This window comes from Hyla sarda, chromosome 8 (assembly GCF_029499605.1).
Source record: "Hyla sarda isolate aHylSar1 chromosome 8, aHylSar1.hap1, whole genome shotgun sequence".
NCBI lineage: Eukaryota > Metazoa > Chordata > Amphibia > Anura > Hylidae > Hyla > Hyla sarda.
Window position 1 is genome coordinate 134,497,105 of NC_079196.1, and position 18,638 is coordinate 134,515,742.

Consider the following 18,638-nt stretch of genomic DNA (forward strand, 5'->3'; position numbering starts at 1 on the left):
TTCCGTCTGCCCAAGAGGTCAAAAAAAGATCTAGTGGAATGGGCCTTTGTGAAATCCGGTGAAGCCAAACCCTTGGTGGTATAGCATAAATGTATGCATTCACAGATCCATCTGGAGATGGAAGGTTTAGATGCCTTAGCACCTTTCTTAGACCCCTGATGTAAAATAAGGAGATTATCTGATCTTCTGAAGGGTTTAGTTCATTCTAAATAAATCTTTAAACATCTTACCAGATCTAGGAATGCAAAGTCAGTCTGAGCAGTTCCAGGCTAAGGAGAAAACTGCGGGAGAGAAATTACCTGGTTAACTTATGGCATAAATTATGGGAGAAATCTCAGAAGGACCTTTTTAGGTAAGAATATAGTATAAGGTTCAGAGGAAGCTAGGGCTTGGAGTTCACTAACCCTTTTGGCAGTAGTGACTGCCAATAGTAAAACTACTTTATCCCCTTAAGGACACAGGGTGTATGCATATGCCCCCGTTTCCGAGTCCTTAAGGACTCAGGGCGTATGGATACGCCATGCGTTCTACCGGTCCCTGACGCTCACCGGACAGGGACGGGACCGGGATGCCTGCTGATATCGTTCAGAAGGCATCCCGGCATAACGCCCAGGGGGGTCCTGAGGTCCTCCCATATCAGCGATCGCAGCAAATCGCCTGTCAATTCAGACCGGCGATTTGCTGCAATTCCGTTCCCCGCCACTCGCCGGGCGGGGATCGGAGCCGGATGCATGTTGAAATCATTCAGCAGGCATCCCGGCATTGTGTCCTGAGGATCCCCCATATCGGCGATCGCAGCAGATCGCCGGTAAATACTAACCGGCGGTCTGCTGCGGTTCCGGGTCATCTGGGTCACGTGTGACCCGATGGCCCGGATAATGATGATGATCGGTGGTGCAATATACACCCCCCCAGTACAGCAGTGATTGGGTGGCTGCAGTGACCGCACCAATCACTGCAGTATGGGGAGGGGGGAGGTGGGTGCAGGAGCACGATGCTCCGCTCTGCCCACCATTTTCTTCTGATCTGGTGTGCAGGACGGAGCTCCGTACTGCACTCTCCCCCCTCAGTGCCAAAAAAGTTAAAGAAAGTGCCCCCTTGCCCCCTTTCTGTGGCCCCTTGGTACAGAAAGCAGTTAGAGAAAGCATTAGATTAGGTAGGGACAGTTAGGGGTTAAAAGATTTTTTTTTTTTTATGTTTTGGTGCACAGTCTGTAGGTGTCCGCAGGTCCGCAGCACCTTTAGCTGCGTGACCCTGGCCTTACAGGGTCGCTGCGGTCTGCCCCCATCGTTTTTTGGGGGGCCCAGACCTTTTTTTTTTTTTTTTTGCTTAACTTGTGGCTCGGCCCTCTTAGCTATAAAAGAGCGGTCCGCCACAGTTAGCTAAAGCCCACCCGCCGCTGATCAGTCCCATAGTACTGAGCAGCGATTTTTTTTTTGTTGTGCGGGCGCTTTTTCGGGTTAAAGCTGCTTTTTTTTATTTTATTTTTTGCACCTATAGGCGTGTCACCAGTAGCAGGCCTGTACTGTTTGGACGGACCGTACCTGTGTGTGCGGCCTGCCCCACCGCTGTCAGTGATTTATCACTGATCAGCGTTTTTTTCGGGGTTAAGCGTTTTATAATTTTATCTTTTTGGGTATTTTGTGTGTGTGTGTGTGTGTGTGTGTGTGTGGGGGGGGGGGGGCAGGGCCAGGTTAAGGCTGCCTAGAAGACGAAGCACTTCACTATGATGGGCCCCCCCAAACCACTATGGGGATTTTCTTCTACTCTGGACAGTTCTTAAAATGGACAGAGATGTCAGCAGAGAGCACTGTGCTCACGATGTCAGCAGAGAGCTCTGTGTTCCAAAAAGAAAATAATTTCCTCTGTTGTATTCAGCAGCTTATAAGTACTGGAAGGATTAAGAGTTTTTAATAGAAGTAATTTACAAATCTGTTTAACTTTCTGGAACCAGTTGATTTAAAAAAAAAAAGTTTTCCACCGGAGTACCCCTTTAAAATAAAAAGGGCTGCATAGTCGCTCTTTCCAGCCATTATGTCTGGAGAGTTTCAGATGAGTTGTAGTTTAACAGCTGGATAGCCTCAAATTTCAAGTTTCATCCATCATTACTGCAAAACTTAAAAGTGACTACAGCACTGATGGGACAGTCATGAAAATATACAATGATAAACTTACTCATGGAAGAAGTCTTCTCTATTGTTGCTCCTTTTCTTCATCATCTGGTCCAGATGCCATGTCTTCTTCCAGCTACATCTTCCACTGTAAAGTTCGACGCCAGGACATCATTGGTTCCATACTTTGCCAGCCGATTCTTATCCTCTGTATTAAGACAACAATCATTATAACCCTGCCAGACACTGTGCTTCCTAATTATAATATTGCCAGACCTTGTGCCCCCTGTATAATATACTGTCAAACATCATGCGCTGTGAAAATAATACTACCACACACTATGTCTTCAGACCCCTAAGTCCCCCCAGACCCATCTTTTCCCTCATCCTTCAAACTCCTAAGGTCTTGTCCACACTGTGGACATTGAGCCAGCAGAATGTCTGCTTGCAACAGGTCCTGCCTAAGTCATTGGTCGTAGGACCACTCGGACATGCGCCATCTCACAGAAGGCAATGCAGTACAGCGGAATTCCGCCCACAGAATAAACATTTTCATTCTTTGGGTGAACGTCAGATTTCTGCTTTGACAATTCCGCATGTAATAGTCCCCTATGGCAGCTAAAAAATAGTGTAAATAAAGTTAAAATGTGAAATAACCCCTTCCCTAATAAAAAAATATTCCTCTTTTCCTATAAAAAAAATATGTAAACAAAAATAAACATAAGCATACACCACTTGCGTAAATGTCTGAACTATAAAAATATAATGTTAATTAAACCACATGGACAATGGAGTATACATAAAAAAAAAACAAAGTCCAGAATTGCGTATTTTTGGTCACTTTATATATATTAAAAAAAATTACAAAAAGTTCCTTTAAAAAAAATGAAAACTACAGATCACGGCGCAAAAAATGATGGCCCACACATCCCCATATATGGAAAAATAAAAAAGTAGGGGTCAGAAAAGAATGATTTTAAGCTTACAAATTTTTGCACAAAAAGTTATTTTATTTTACTAATTTTAAATAAATTATAAAACCTACCGTATATAAATTAATAGTATGGACCTACAGAATGAGGATAATGTGTCATTTTTACTTAAAAGTGCACTGCATAGAAACGGAAGCCCCCAAAAGTTACAAAATGGCAGTTTTTTTTATTCTATTTTATTTTATAAATTAAAATTTTTGTAAGGCAATTACCGTATTTATCGGGGTATACCACGCAGCGGCCTATAACACGCAGCGGCCTATAACACGCACCCTCATTTTACCAAGGATATTTGGGTAAAAAAAGGTTTTTACCCAAATATCCTTGGTAAAATGAGGGTGCGTGTGTGTGCATGCGTATACCCCGATACACTGTTTCTGACCCCGTAGAAGCCCCCAGGAAAGGCAGGGGGAGAGAGGCCGTTGCTGCGTGCTTCTCTCCTCCTGCCTTTCCTAGGGTCTAGAGCCCTGCTGCCGCCGCTTTTCTCCCCCTGCTATCGGTGCCGCTACCCCTTCTCCCCCCCCCTGGCTATCGGTGCCACTGTTCCATTGCCGGCGCCGATAGGCAGGGGGAGAGAAGCGGTGCCGGCAATGGGGCAGCGGCGTCGACAGACAGGGGGAGAGAAGGGGCAGAGGCACCCATTGCCGGCGCCGCTGCCCCGTTGCCTCCCCCATCCCCGGTTGTATAATTACCTGTTGCCGGGGCCAGGTCTGCGCTGCTTCAGGCCTCCGGTGTACGTCGCCTGCGTCGTTGCTATGCGCTGCGAGACGCAATGACAAGTGACGTCACTCGTGCATAGCAACGACGCAAGGGACGCACGCCGGAGGCCTGAAGCAGCGCGGACCGACCCCGGCAACAGGTAATCGGGGATGGGAGAGGCAACGGGGCAGTGGCGCCGGCAATGGGTGCCTCTGCCCCTTCTCTCCCCGTCTGTTGGCGCCGCTGCCCCATTGCCGGCACCACTTCTCTCCGCCTGGCTATCGGCGCCGGCAATGGGGCAGCGGCACCGATAGCCTGGGGGAGAGAAGGGGCCGCGGCACCGATAGCCAGGGGGGAGAAGGGGTAGTGGCGCCGATAGCAGCGGGAGAGAAGCCGGCAGCGACGGCACCGATAGCCTGGGGGAGAGAAGGGGCCGCGGCACCGATAGCCAGGGGGGAGAAGGGGTAGTGGCGCCGATAGCAGCGGGAGAGAAGCCGGCAGTGACGGCAGGTCTCTGCACCTGCAAAAGCTGCTGCAGTTCATTGATTTAAAAATCATTGAACTGCAGCGGCTTATCAGCGTATAACACGCACATAGACTTTAGGCTAAAAGTTTTTGCCAAATTTTTGGAGGCCTATGTCCCAGGGCGGGAGGTTGCTATTGATGAGTCTCTCATCAGCTTTAAGGGGAGACTCAGCTTCCGGCAATACATCCCTACCAAGCGGGCGCGGTTTGGTGTGAAGATGTATAAACTTTGCGAGAGTACCTCAGGGTACACTTCCAAGTTTATAGTGTATGAGGGACGAGATTCCCGTTTTTAACCCCCAGAATGTCCCCCCACTCTGGGTGTTACTGGGAAAATCGTTTGGGGCCTTTTGCACCCATTGCTAGATAAAGGTTACCACCTTTATGTGGATAACTTTTATACTAGTATCCCTCTCTTCACATCCCTCGCCGCCAGATCCACGGTCGCTTGTGGGACAGTCCGGAAGAATCAAAGAGGCCTTCCGCCCCATCCCCTACACGCTCCTATCCCTCGGGGTGAGTCCCATGCCTTTTCCCATGAAAACCTGTTGCTGGTCAGGTATAAGGACAAGAGGGATGTCCTTATGCTCACCACAATTCATGGGAGCAGCAGCACCCCTGTCCCTGTGCGAGGTACTGCAGGACCGGTCCTCAAGCTCGATTGTATTCTGGACTACAATCGGTATATGGGGGGAATTGATCTTTCTGATCAAGCCATATGATGCCATGTGGAAAACACGGGTATGGTACAAAAAAGTTGCGGTCTACATGGTACAGGTTGCCATGTACAACTCTTTTGTACTGTCCAAGTATGCTGGCAACACAGGGACATACCTGCAGTTTCAAGAGGAAGTTCTAAAGGCCCTCATCTTTGGTGACCACCAAGGAGCGGGTCAGAGCACCTCTGGAACTTCAGTGCCCCGGATCGTCCCCGGCCAACACTTTCCAGGTGAGGTCCCCCACACTGGAAAGAAGGGACGATCCCAGAAAAAATGCAGAGTGTGTCACAGGAAGGGGATTCGGAAGGACATCACCACTCAGGGTGACACTTGCCCCGATCATCCTGGCCTCTGCATAAAAAACACAATTTTTTAATCCTTTTCCATGATTTTCATTCCCCAGAATTCGACTCCAATGTACCAGTCCAGAGTACATTGTCCTCCAAATTTTAAAACCAAACCCCCCCCCCAACCAAAAAAAACTATATCCCAATACCCCTGATAAAAGGGTCATGGGACACAGAGTCAACAGCTTTGGGGGTTTGCAGTTGCCTCAAATGCGCAGCGCTTTCTCCCCACCTGAGCGAGGTGCGCATTTGAGGTAACAGAATAGGGACGGCCACACACATCACATTCCCAGAATGATGATTCAGAGCATAGGGTTTGGGGAGGGCTATACTCTGGGTCATCATTCTGGGAATTGGCATATCAGTATTAAAATTGCAATTTTCATTCCCCCCATAGTACACTTCATCCATTCCTGGAAAATAAATTTAGGGAACACCCGTCTGTTCCAAATCTCGCCTTCATCCCTATACACCTTCCCTAGGGGGTGTACTGTTTGTAATAGGCTCACATGTGGGTGTTCCTTTCTTGTATTTTCCTCTGAATGTATGTAACATTCCAGGTCCGTAACAAACATCGGCCTCAAATGCGAAGAGTTCTCGCTCATGAGCTCTGTCGTATTTCCAGGCGACAATTCGGAGTCACATGTTAGTTGTTCCCAGAAAAATGAAGTAGAACATAGGTTGAAAATTGCAATTTTCATCCATTACTGGAAAATAAATTTATGAAACACCCGTGCATTTAAAATGTCCTTTTTAGCCGTATACCCATTCCTCAGGGTGGGTACTTTCTGTAATGTTGTCACATGTGGGTGTTTCATTTTTGTATTTTCCTTTGAATGTATGTAACCGTCAGCTACTGATATGCAATAGACCTCAAATGCAAACAGACCTCTATGACTTCTGAGCCTGCTGTGCGCCTGCCCAACACGTTACCCCATATGTGGATGTGTTTCCATAGTCAGGAGAAAAAGCCCTCCAAAATTTGTAACCCAATTTCTCCTATTACCCCTTGTGAAAATGTAGAAAATTGGGTAACCCCAGCATTTTAGTGTAAAAAAATAAAATTTTTCATTTTACAGAACTTGTTACTGTTAGGATTCGGCAGGCTGGAGGTGGATCCTCTGTGTCAGAGAGGGATTGGCATGGACCATGCCGGCGGACCGGTTCTAAGTTGCTACTGGTATTCACCAGAGCCCACCGCAAAGCGGGATGGTCTTGCAGCGGTGGTAGCAACCAGGTCGTATCCACCGGCAATGGCTCAACCTCTCTGACTGCTGAGATAGGCGCGGTACAAGGGATTAGGCAAGAGCAAGGTCGGACGTAGCAGAAGGTCAGGGCAGGCAGCAAGGATCGTAGTCAGGGGCAACGGCAAGAGGTCTGGAACACTGGCTTGGGATACACAAGGAACGCTTTCACTGGCACAAAGGCAACAAGATCCGGCAAGGAAGGAAAGGGGAAGTGAGGTTATATAGACAGGTGCACAGGTGGAAGCTAATCAGACTGATTGGGCCAGGCACCAATCATTGGTGCACTGGCCCTTTAAATCGCAAAGAGCCGTCTCGCGCGCGCCCTAGGGAGCGGGTCCGCGCGCGCCGGAACAGCACAGACGGGGAACGAGTCTGGTAAGCAGGCCGGGATGCAAACCGCGAGCGGGCGCGTCCCGCATCGCGGATCGCATCACGGCTAGGGACATTATCGCAGCGCTCCCGGTCAGCGGGTCTGACCGGGGTGCTGCGAACAGGAGAATGCTGCGAGCACTCTGGGGAGGAGCGGGAACCCGGAGCGCTCGGCGTAACAGTACCCCCCCCTTGGGTCATTCTTTTTGGAACCTGAAAATTTGTGAATTAGGTCCATGTCGAGAATGTTATCCTCGGGTTCCCATGACCTCTCCTCAGGGCCGCAATTCTCCCAATCTACAAGATTTTTTTTTCTACCTCTTACCGTCTTAGACACGAGAATTTCTTTAACCGAGAAGACATCTAAGGACCCGGAGACAGGAGTAGGAGCAACAACCTTGGGAGAGAAGCGGTTAAGGATAAGCGGTTTAAGGAGAGAGACATGAAAAGTGTTAGGAATACGGAGAGAAGGGGGAAGAAGGAGTTTGTAGGAGACAGGATTGATTTGGCACTTGATTTTAAAGGGTCCAAGATAACGTGGTCCCAGTTTATAACTGGGGACACGGAAGCGGATATACTTGGCGGAGCAGGAGGAGTTCTTCTTTTTTTGTCAGCATGCTTCTTCATCCGGGATGAGGCCTGTATGAGGGATTTTTGAGTCTCTTTCCAGATGGTGGAGAAGTCCAGGGAAACCTCATCAACAGCGGGCAAACCAGAAGGCGTGGGAGGGCCGAGGGGGGGGGAAGAGGGTGAAGCTTGGCACGGGGCAGAGTGTTACCAGGACGGGGGCTATGAGGAGGAGACACAGCATAGTCCTGATAGGCCTTGGGGAGACCAGGTAAAGGAGGAGACACTGAGGTTTGACTGACGGGACTGGGAGCAGATGTGAGGCATTTTTTGTGGCAAGAAGCACCCCAGCTCTTGGTCTCCCCGGTGGTCCAGTCAAGGGTAGGAGAGTGGCGTTGGAACCATGGCAGACCGAGGAGGACTTCAGAGGTGCAGTTGGGCAAAACAAAAAGTTAAATTTTTTCGTGATGCAGTCCAATGCTCATGAGCAGCGGTTCTGTGCGGTAACGCACAGTGCAGTCCAATTTTACTCCGCTGACCAAGGAAATGTAGAGCGGCTTGGCAAGACGGGTCACAGGGATGTTGAACTTATTAACAAAAGAGGCCAAAATAAAATTTCCCGCAGAACCAGAGTCCAAGAAGGCCACAGCTGAGAAGGAGGAGTTGGCAGAAGGAGAAATCCGTACGGGCACAGTGAGATGTGGAGAAGCAGACTTCAGACCAAGAGACGCCACTCCCACGTGAGCTGGGTGCGTGCGTTTCCCAGACGGGGAGGACGAATAGGGCAATCCACCAAGAAATGTTCGGTACTAGCGCAGTACAGACATAAATTTTTATCTCTGCAGCGAGTCCTCTCTTCATGGGTCAGGCGAGACCGATCCACTTGCATAGCCTCCTCGGCGGGAGGCACAGGGGTAGATTACAAAGGATACTGTGAGAGAGGTGCCCAGAGATCAAGGTCTTTTTCCTGGCGGAGCTCCTGGTGTCTTTCAGAAAAACGCATGTCGATGTGGGTGGCCAAATGGATAAGTTCATGCAGGTTGGCAGGAATTTCTCGTGCGGCCAGCACATCTTTGATGTTACTGGATAGGCCTTTTTTAAAGGTCGCGCAGAGGGCCTCGTTGTTCCAAGATAATTCAGAGGCGAGGGTACGAAATTGGATGGCGTATTCGCCTACAGAAGAATTTCCCTGAACCAGGTTCAGCAAGGCAGTTTCGGCAGAAGAAGCTCGGGCTGGTTCCTTGAAGACACTGCGAACCTCAGCGAAGAAGGACTGTACAGTGGCGGTGACAGGATCATCGCGGTCCCAGAGCGGTGTGGCCCATGACAGGGCCTTCCCAGACAGGAGACTAACCACGAAAGCCACCTTCGACCGTTCTGTAGGAAATTGGTGCGACAACATCTCCAAATGTAGGGAACATTGTGACAGTAAACCACGGCAGAGTCTAGAGTCCCCATCAAATTTGTCCGGCAGGGACAAGCGGAGGTTAGGAGCGGCCGCTCGCTGCGGAGGAGGTGCAGGAGCCGGTGGAGGAGATGGTTGCTGCTGTAGCTGTGACTGAAGTTGCTGTAGCATGGCGGTCAAGTGCGACAGCTGGTGACCTTGTTGGGCGATCAGTCGGGATTGCTGGGCGACCACCGTGGATATGTCAGCGAGACTTGGCAGCGGCACCTCAGCGGGATCCATGGCCGGATCTAATGTTAGGATTCGGCAGGCTGGAGGTGGATCCTCTGTGTCAGAGAGGGATTGGCGTGGACCGAGCCGGCGGACCGGTTCTAAGTGGCTACTGGCATTCACCAGAGCCCGCCGCAAAGCGGGATGGTCTTGCAGCGGCGGTAGCAACCAGGTCGTATCCACCGGCAACGGCTCAACCTCTCTGACTGCTGAGATAGGCGCGGTACAAGGGATTAGGCAAGAGCAAGGTCGGACGTAGCAGAAGGTCAGGGCAGGCAGCAAGGATCGTAGTCAGGGGCAACGGCAAGAGGTCTGGAACACTGGCTTGGGATACACAAGGAACGCTTTCACTGGCACAAAGGCAACAAGATCCGGCAAGGAAGGAAAGGGGAAGTGAGGTTATATAGACAGGTGCACAGGTGGAAGCTAATCAGACTGATTGGGCCAGGCACCAATCATTGGTGCACTGGCCCTTTAAATCGCAGAGAGCCGGTGCGCGCGCGCCCTAGGGAGTGGGGCCGCGCGCGCCGGGACAGCAGAGACGGGGAACGAGTCTGGTAAGCGGGCCGGGATGCGAATCGCGAGGGGGCGCGGGTCTGACCGGGGCGCTGCGAACAGGAGAACGCTGCGAGCGCTCCGGGGAGGAGCGGGAACCCGGAGCGCTCGGCGTAACAGTTACCTTCCTTGAGGGGTGTAGTTTCAAAATTGTTGTCACTTGCCGGGGTTTATTTTTTTGATTTTATGTCGGAACCTCAACCATTGCAGTGCAAAGCACCACTTTAGGCCTCAAATCTCATTGGTGCTGTCTCACTCCTAAGCCCTGTTTTGCACCCGCATAGTGCTTTACCGCCATATATGGGGCATATCCTTATTCTGGAGAAATTGGGCTACAAATTTTGCAGAGCTTTTTTTCTCTTACTACTTGTGAAACTAAAAAAGTTTTGGTTAATACCAGCAATTTAGTATTAAAAATCTAATTTTTCACTTTTACGGCCTACTCTTCAAAATACCTGTGAGGTGTAAGTACTCACTGTGACCCTTGTTATGTTCCTGGAGGGGTCTAGTTTCCAAAATGGTGTCACATGTGGGGGGTTTCTGCTATTCTGGCACTATGTGAGTTTTGAAAATTCACATGACCCCCGACTTCAATTTCAGCAAAATTCTCTCTTCAAAAGAACAATGGCGCTCCAAATGGCCCCACATATGGGGCATTTTCTTAATCGGGAGAAATTGGGCTTCAAATTTTGGGGTCCATTTTCTCCAATTATCCCTTGTGAAAAAGAAAAATTTGGGGTAACACCATCATTTTAGTGTTAAAAATCTAATTTTCCATTTTCACGTTCAACTTCAATGCAAAGCCGTCAAACACCTGTAAGGTGTTAAGGCTCACTATACCCCTTGTTATGTTCCTTGAGGGGTGTAGTTTCCAAAATAGTATGCCATGTGAGGGGTTTTATGCTGTTCTGACACCCTGGGGACTTTCTAAATGCAACATACCCCCCAAAAACCATTTCAGCAAAATTCTCTCTCAAAACGACTAAGGCTAGGATTCCACTTGGTTTTTCTTTTTCAAAAACGCCAAGAAAAATGCCAATTCTGCCGCACAGCGTTTTTTTGGGCCAAAAAACGCTGTGGCCAGATGTTAGCTGTAAATCAATGAGAAATAGCTAATTTCTTATTCCACTTGGCGTTTTTTCACTTTGGCGGGTTTTTTTTTTAAATCCTTTTGGCGTTTTTTCACTTTTTTGGCATTTTTTTACAGCTCCTTTGCTTTTCCAAAAAACGCTGTCTTTAGCTCATACTGGCGTTTTTAGTCAAAATCGTGGTGTTTTGCTCCCATTAAAGTCTATGGGAGTGAAAAAACGCCATTAAAAACGCCATGTTTGTTTTGCATTTGGCGTTTTTCTTTGCCGTTTTTACACCTGTGAAAAAAAGGGGCTGTTCCCAGGAAGAGGAACAGCAGCCATTTTCTCTGTAGTCAGCCAAAATGTTTATTCAGAGGCTGGACATTGCTGGGTGTGTGAACATTTTGGATCATCATGCCACCCCGCGTCTTATTTAATGTAGACAAGCTTATTCAGCTTGTAAGTATACCTCTTGCTGTATGTGTGTGGGTGTTATTTTGGCACATTAGTGTATGTTTTAAGTGGGTGTTATGTGGGGTTTGGGGTTTTGTGTGTGTGTGTGGGTTGGGTAAGGTAAGTGGCTCCTTATTTCTTTTTGCCGAAATGTATATTTTGTTAGCAAGCGCATTTTGGCAAACTTTGCCACAATGCAAAGCTACAAAGGACCCTCCTATTTGTTTTTTAAAGTACACACATGGCAATATGCTTATTAATATCGTGTCATGTGTGTTGTTCTTCTTTTTATACTATGCGAACATTACAATTATGTATTTTTTTGGTGGGGTTATGACCAAAGCGATGTTGCGAATGTGTGTTTTTTCCGAATTTGTGTTTTTTTTAATTTGATTTTAAAAATGGCTTGCTTATCAAAAATTATAGGTGGAAGCACATTCCATATTATGGGACAGGTCCCTTGAGGGAAAATAAGGATCGTTTCTTAAAGGGTACCTCTCATCAAATTTTTTTTTATATATTATAGATTAATGTATGCAGAATAACTTCACAATTGCATGTTATTAAAAAATATGCTTCTTTCTATTTAATTTTCCACTTTGAAGAAATTACCACTAGGGGTCTCCCTACCAGTCCTGGTCGCAAGCATTTCAGACTCATGCTGGAGTCCTAAACACTACGAGCTGCCAGTCTGCTTTGTTCACAAAGGAGAACACTCAGAGCTGCCAGCCTGCTACAAAACAGGCTGGCAGCTCTGAGTGTTTAGGACTCCAGCATGAGTCAGAAATGCTTGCTGACAGGACTGATCGGGAAAAATACAATAGAAAGAAGCATATTTTTCATTAACATGCTATTGGGAAGTTATTCAACATTCATTAATCTAAAATATATCAAAAGTTTATTAGATGAGAGGTACCCTTTAAAGGAGGAGGCATGGACCGTGGTCTTCAAGGGACTTTTTGCAACATGGGACAGCAAAAATGCCAGGGAGCAAGGGGCAATAGGTTCGTGTTCTCAAGTTTTTATTAATTATATAATATATAGTCAAACATTGTTTTAAGGTAAGTAGACAGTTGCCCATAGCAACCAATTACGTTGCTTAGTTTATTTAGAATATTGTCTCTACATAATGAATGAACCAATCTGATTGTGTATGACATCAGTACATTATTTATGTTCTATATATACACATATTCTTTTCCTCAATTAAAAAATTTAGGCCACTATTTAGAATAGTGAATGTGATCAATAATTGTCATAAGCAAAAATGTTAGAACACTTTAATTCCCCAGAAAAATAAAGCATATTTTTTTAAACATTTATTACAAATAACATATTAGTGTTAAAATTATAACATTGCATATGACCTTGTTCAGACTTTATAAAATTTAGCAAGGGAGTAACATATCTTGTGTTTTGAGTGTGAGAAACGTTAATCCAGTTGGTTGTGGCCCCATTAAGCAACACAGGCCCAGGATGATGTATATTCTCCTGGTTCATGCATGTGTACAATGATAACGTCAATTCAAGGTTAAATATTCCAACATTTTATTATCCAAAAAAAGGTACAGACAAGAGCATTGTAAATGTCAAGTATCCCTAGTTACTCATTTTTCATTGCTGAGACTTGCGCTGTTTTTTCATCACTTGATATAAAATTGATATTGAATTCAGTATTACACAAACATGTACAACAAAAATATTTTGTTTTTCTTTGTAGAGGAAGCTGTGACAAAAAGATGGCGGTCTCTGCGTGATCGATTACGTAAAGAATATAACAAGCATGGAGCTAGTGGTAGTGGAGCAACAACGCCTCAAAAATACAAATATTTCCAGCAGCTGTTGTTTCTGGCCCCAGGCAGAGAGCTCAGACAGTAAGTACCAGCCAATCCTTGGTTACTAATCCCTGAAAGAACAGAAAAATTAATAATCCAACTAAAGAAGTGTGTCAGTGTTACAAAAATTATAAATCATTGTTCATAGAGTTTTTTTTTATTAATTGTAGAACAGAGACCAACATGGATTTTGTGTCCGAAGAAGAGGGGTTGCCTGACACACAAGAAACCCAGGATGAACAGGGCACACAAACCACTACTGATGAGGGCCAGTTAACTCCTGAGGAACACGAACCATCCTCCATTTTGGATCAAAATGAGACCATGCCACAACCAGTTGTGGTGGATTCCACAGATGTAGGGGAAGATGGTGAGGTTGAAGGGCCCAGTGGAAGCCAAGGCCCCAGGTCAACATCCCCTCTTGTAGGCAGCAGAAGAAACAAAAACGGAACTTATTCCAAGCGCCAGATCCCTTGAGGTGGTCAGTTGTTTGGTTTCCCTTGACCTTTTTCTGTGATGTTTTGATGGTTTAAAGATTACTGAATGCTGCCATAGATCATCTGACACATACTAACTTATCTCCTTTCATGTGCATCATTGTTTTTACATAAAAAAAGCAATAAGGCTCTGTTCACACTTTGTTTATCGTTGTGCTTTGTGTATTGGAAAAACCTCCTGATGTATGGGACGATTTGCTGACCCTAGTAAATGGAACTGTATGCTGCACAGTTTTATAATCATCTTTGGGCGCTAGTACTATATCAAAGCCTATAAGCCTTCATGTACACCAGCCAGGTGTAAGCCGGAAAGGCAGTTAAGGCACTTTTTCCATGCAGTTCCACCTTGAACTTCCACTGAAATCAATGGGTGCTTTAACCCCTTAAGGACCGGGGTTTTTTCCGTTTTTGCATTTTCGTTTTTTGCTCCTTGCCTTTATTTTTTGCGACACCAATTCTACTTTGTAATGACATCAGTCATTTTGCCCAAAAATCTACGGTGAAACAGAAAAAAAAATCATTGTGCGACAAAATTGAAAAAAAAACCCGCCGTTTTGTAATTTTTGGGGGCTTCCGTTTCTACGTAGTACATTTTTTGGTAACAATGACACCTTATATTTATTCTGTAGGTCCATACGATTAAAATGATACCCTACTTATATAGGTTTGATTTTGTCGTACTTCTGGAAAAAATCATAACTACATGCAGGAAAATTAATACGTTTAAAATTGTCATCTTCTGACCCCTATAACTTTTAAATTTTTCCGTGTATGGGGCAGTATGAGGGCTCATTTTTTGCGCCGTGATCTGAAGTTTTTAACGGTAGCATTTTTGCATTGATAGGACTTATTGATCATTTTTAAATTATATAAAAAGTGACCAAAAATGCACTATTTTGGACTTTGGAATTTTTTTGCGCGCATGCCATTGACCGAGCGGTTTAATTAATGATATATTTTTATAATTCGGACATTTCCGCACGCGGTGATACCATATATGTTTATTTTTATTTTTATTTACACTGTGTTTTTTTTTTATTGGAAAAGGGGGGTGATTCAAACTTTTAATAGGGGAGGAGTTAAATGATCTTTATTCACTTTTTTTTTCCACTTTTTTTTTGCAGTGTTATAGGTCCCATAGGGAGGCCTCTCTGATTCTTCCGCACGGTCCCACAAGCGGACGTCGATCTGGCGGCAAGAGATGTGAAGAGAGGGATGCTGGTATAAAAGTTGTCCACGTACACGTGTTAACCCTTATCCAGCAATGGGTACATAAGGTCCCAAACGATTTTCCCGCTAACACCCAGAGTGGGGGAACAATCTGGGGGTTCAATACGGGAATCTCGTCCCTCATACACCCTAAACTTGAGAGTGTACTCTCACATAGTTTATATAGCTTCACGCCATATCGCGCCCGCTTCAAGGGAATATACTGGTGGAAGATGAGTCTCCCCTTAAAACTGATGAGAGACTCATCAACCGAGAGCTCCCTAAGCGGTACATAGGCCTCCAAAAATTTGGCTCCAAAGTGATCGATGACCGGCCTCACTTTGTAAAGCCGGTCATAGGTGGGATCACTTCGGGGTGGACATGCCGCATTATCTGCACAATGCAGGCATTTCCGAATGGCCTCAAACCGCTTCCGTGCTATGGCCATACTGTACAGCGGGGTCTGGTATAGGACGTCCCCGCTCCAGTACTGCCTGACACTTGGCTTTTTGACCAGGCCCATGTGCAGCACGTGGCCCCAAAATGTCCTAATTTCTGCTGCACTGACGGCATACCATTCATTGGACCTGGCCAAAAAAGAATCAGGGTGGTGGGCGATGAACTGCCTGGCGTACAGATTTGTCTGCACCACCATGTGATTGACCAGACTGTCACTGAAAAAATAACTGAAAATGTCAAATTCAGTGAACCCAGCCGTGTCAATCCGGATTCCGGAGTCGCCAACAAACTCCGGAATCCGTGGCTGATAACCCTCTGGGGGTCTCCAGACAGGTTCACCGGAAGGGAGCTCCGGTAAAATCGCCTGGGGGGTCGGACTCCTAGTACGAGCGGCATCACCACTCGCACTAGTGCCAGCCACTGGGACACTTTCATGGGGGGTGCGTGGCCTCGCCTGGCGGCGTCTCCACCGCCGTGCAGGGGGCTCATCATCAGTACTAGATGATGAGGAGGACGATGAAGAACACAGGAATGTTGGATCTTCATCGTCCTCACTGACAGATTCGGAGTCGGAGGCAAGAAAAGCGTATGCCTCCACTACCGAAAATTTCCGGCGAGCCATCGCCTTTTTCTACGGTGGCGGGGGCGGAGGGGGTGTGTGGGGGGGGGGGGGGGGTTTAGGGATGTATGTAGTGTGTGTGGTTGGTGTATACTATATATAATGGTGTGTGATTAGAAATCACACACCGTTATATGAACAAAAATAAAAAGCAGCGGCCCAAAAAAAATGGGGGGCCAAATGCAGCACCATGAACCCCTAATAGGGCCCGGTTCAAGCTAAAAAATCTCAGGCAGACCCTTGGGGACCTATTAGGGAGTCAGGGGGGGGATTTTATTTTTTCATTTTATTCTATTGTTTTACACTATTTTTTCCTACCTTTCCCTGGGGGGTTTTCTGTCCCTGCTCTATGGGGGATCGTCGGTCCGGAGGGGGCACCAATCCTCACAGGGGGGGTCCTGTGGGGCACCTTCGAGCAGCTTTGCCCGCTGACTGAACTCAGCTAACGGGCAGAGCTGCAAGAAGATGCAGTTAACCCCGCCGGCTGCTATTGGCTATCCAGCCAATAGCAGCGCTCCTGGGGAGGTGGCGATTTCGCCATCTCCCCATAGATATAGTGGGTGATAGGGGGGTGTATTGTACACCCCCTATCACCTTGTATCTTCGGGTCAGCGGGTCACACGTGACCCGTATGACCCGAATCGCGGCAGATCGTTAGTGTGAATTCACCAACGATCTGATGACCCCCCTGGGCATTTGCACGGGATGCCTGCTGAACGATATTAGCAGGCATCCCGGTCCGGTCCCCGCCCGGCGGGGACCGAAATTCCCACGGGGGTATGGATACGCCCTGGGTCCTTAAGTACCAGAAAGTCAAGGCGTATCCATACACCCTTGGTTCTTAAGTGGTTAAGATTAACTCCCAGAAATACACGCCTGTTGCCAGGGCACCGAACCTTTAGGAGACAAAAAATAATCTGCAAAACGATCTCGCAGACGTAAACCACTTAAATATGGCCTAGATGTATTCCAGCTGATTGAGGTCGGAAAGGATGCAAGATTTTCTTCAAAATCTATCTCCAAACCATCATGGTCTCGGACATAGTTATGAAGAACACAGCATGCTTTCACCACTTGATCAACGGTCTCTACATTTAAGCAGATTACAGTGTGAAGAACTCTCCACTTGTTTGCCATTACGCCAAAAACACATTCTACAACCTTTCGGGCTCGGCTTAGACGGTAATTAACACCTTAAGGACCCAGCCAATTTTCACTGTAGGACCCGGCCATTTTTTGAACATCTGACCACTTTCACTTTAAGCATTAATAACTCCGGGATGCTTTTACCTTTCATTCTGATTCCAAGATTGTTTTTTCGTGACATATTCTACTTTATGTTAGTGGTAAAATTTTGTCGATTCTTGCATCGTTTCTTGGTGAAAAATTCCAAAATTTGATGAAAAAATTGAAAATTTAGAATTTTTTTAACTTTGAAGCTCTCTGCTAATAAGGAAAATGAATATTCCAAATAAATTATATAATGATTAACATATACAACATGTCTACTTTATGATTACATCATAAAGTTGAAATGTTTTTACTTTTGGAAGACACCAGAGGGCTTCAAATTATAGCAGCAATTTTCAAAATCGAAATTTTTCAGTGACCAGTTCTGTTTTGAAGTGGATTTGAAGGGCCTTCTTATTAGAAATACCCCACAAATGACCCCAATATAAAAACTGAACCCCTCAAAGTATTCAAAATGACATTCAAATGGTTTGTTAACCCTTTCGGTGTTTCACAGGAATAGCAGCAAATTGAAGGAGAAAATTCAAAATCTTCAATTTTTACACTCGCATGTTTTTGTAGACCCTGTTTTTGTAATTTTTACAAGGGGTAAAAGGAGATAAATCTTCCTAAAATGTGTAACCCAATTTCTCTCGAGTAAGGAAATACCTCATATGTGTATGTCAAGTGTTTGGTGGGTGCACTAGAGGGCTCAGAAGGGTGATTTTGGAGAGTGAGTTTTTCTGAAATGGTTTTTGGGGGGCATGTCGCATTTAGGAACCCCCTATGGTGCCAGGACAGCAAAAAAAAACACATGGCATACTATTTTGGAAACTACACCCCTCAAGGAACGTAACAAGGGGTACAGTGAGCCTTAACACCCCACAGGTGTTTGACAACTTTTCGTTAAAAGTTGGATGTGTAAATTATTTTTTATTTTTTTCACTAAAATGCTAGTTTTCCCCCAAATTTTCAATTCTTGCAAGGGGTAATAGGAGAAAATGCCCCCCAAAATTTGTAACCCCATCTCTTCTGAGTATGGAAACACCCCATATGTGGACGTCAAGTGCACTGCGGGCGCACTACAATGCTCAGAAGAGAAGGAGTCACATCTGGCTTTTGCAAAGCAATTTTTCCTGAAATGGTTTTTGGGGGGCATGTCCCATTTAGGAAGCCCCTATGGTGCCAGGACAGCAAAAAAAAAACACATGGCATACTATTTTGGAAACTACACCCCTCAAGGAACATAACAAGGGGTACAGTGAGCCTTAACACCCCACAGGTGTTTGACAACTTTTCGTTAAAAGTTGGATGTGTAAATTCTTTTTACTTTTTTTTCACTAAAATGCTAGTTTTCCCCCAAATTTTCAATTTTTGCAAGGGGTAATAGGTGAAAATGCCCCCCAAAATTTGTAACCCCATCTCTTCTGAGTGTGGAATCACCCCATATGTGGACGTCA

At 46.1% G+C, this 18,638-nt stretch overlaps 1 long non-coding RNA gene across 2 annotated transcripts in view; it reads left to right on the top strand.

The window, feature by feature from the left end:
* Nucleotides 1-13,795, top strand: part of LOC130285141 (uncharacterized) — a 32,617-nt gene extending 18,822 nt beyond the window's left edge. The window contains exons 2-4 of one of the 2 annotated variants that reach the window (XR_008847266.1): nucleotides 234-352; nucleotides 13,050-13,203; nucleotides 13,335-13,795. This is a non-coding gene — a long non-coding RNA (uncharacterized LOC130285141). The remainder of the gene's footprint in view (nucleotides 1-233; nucleotides 353-13,049; nucleotides 13,204-13,334) is intronic. The other variant, XR_008847265.1, reaches the window with a different exon arrangement.
* Nucleotides 13,796-18,638: the final 4,843 nt, after the last annotated feature.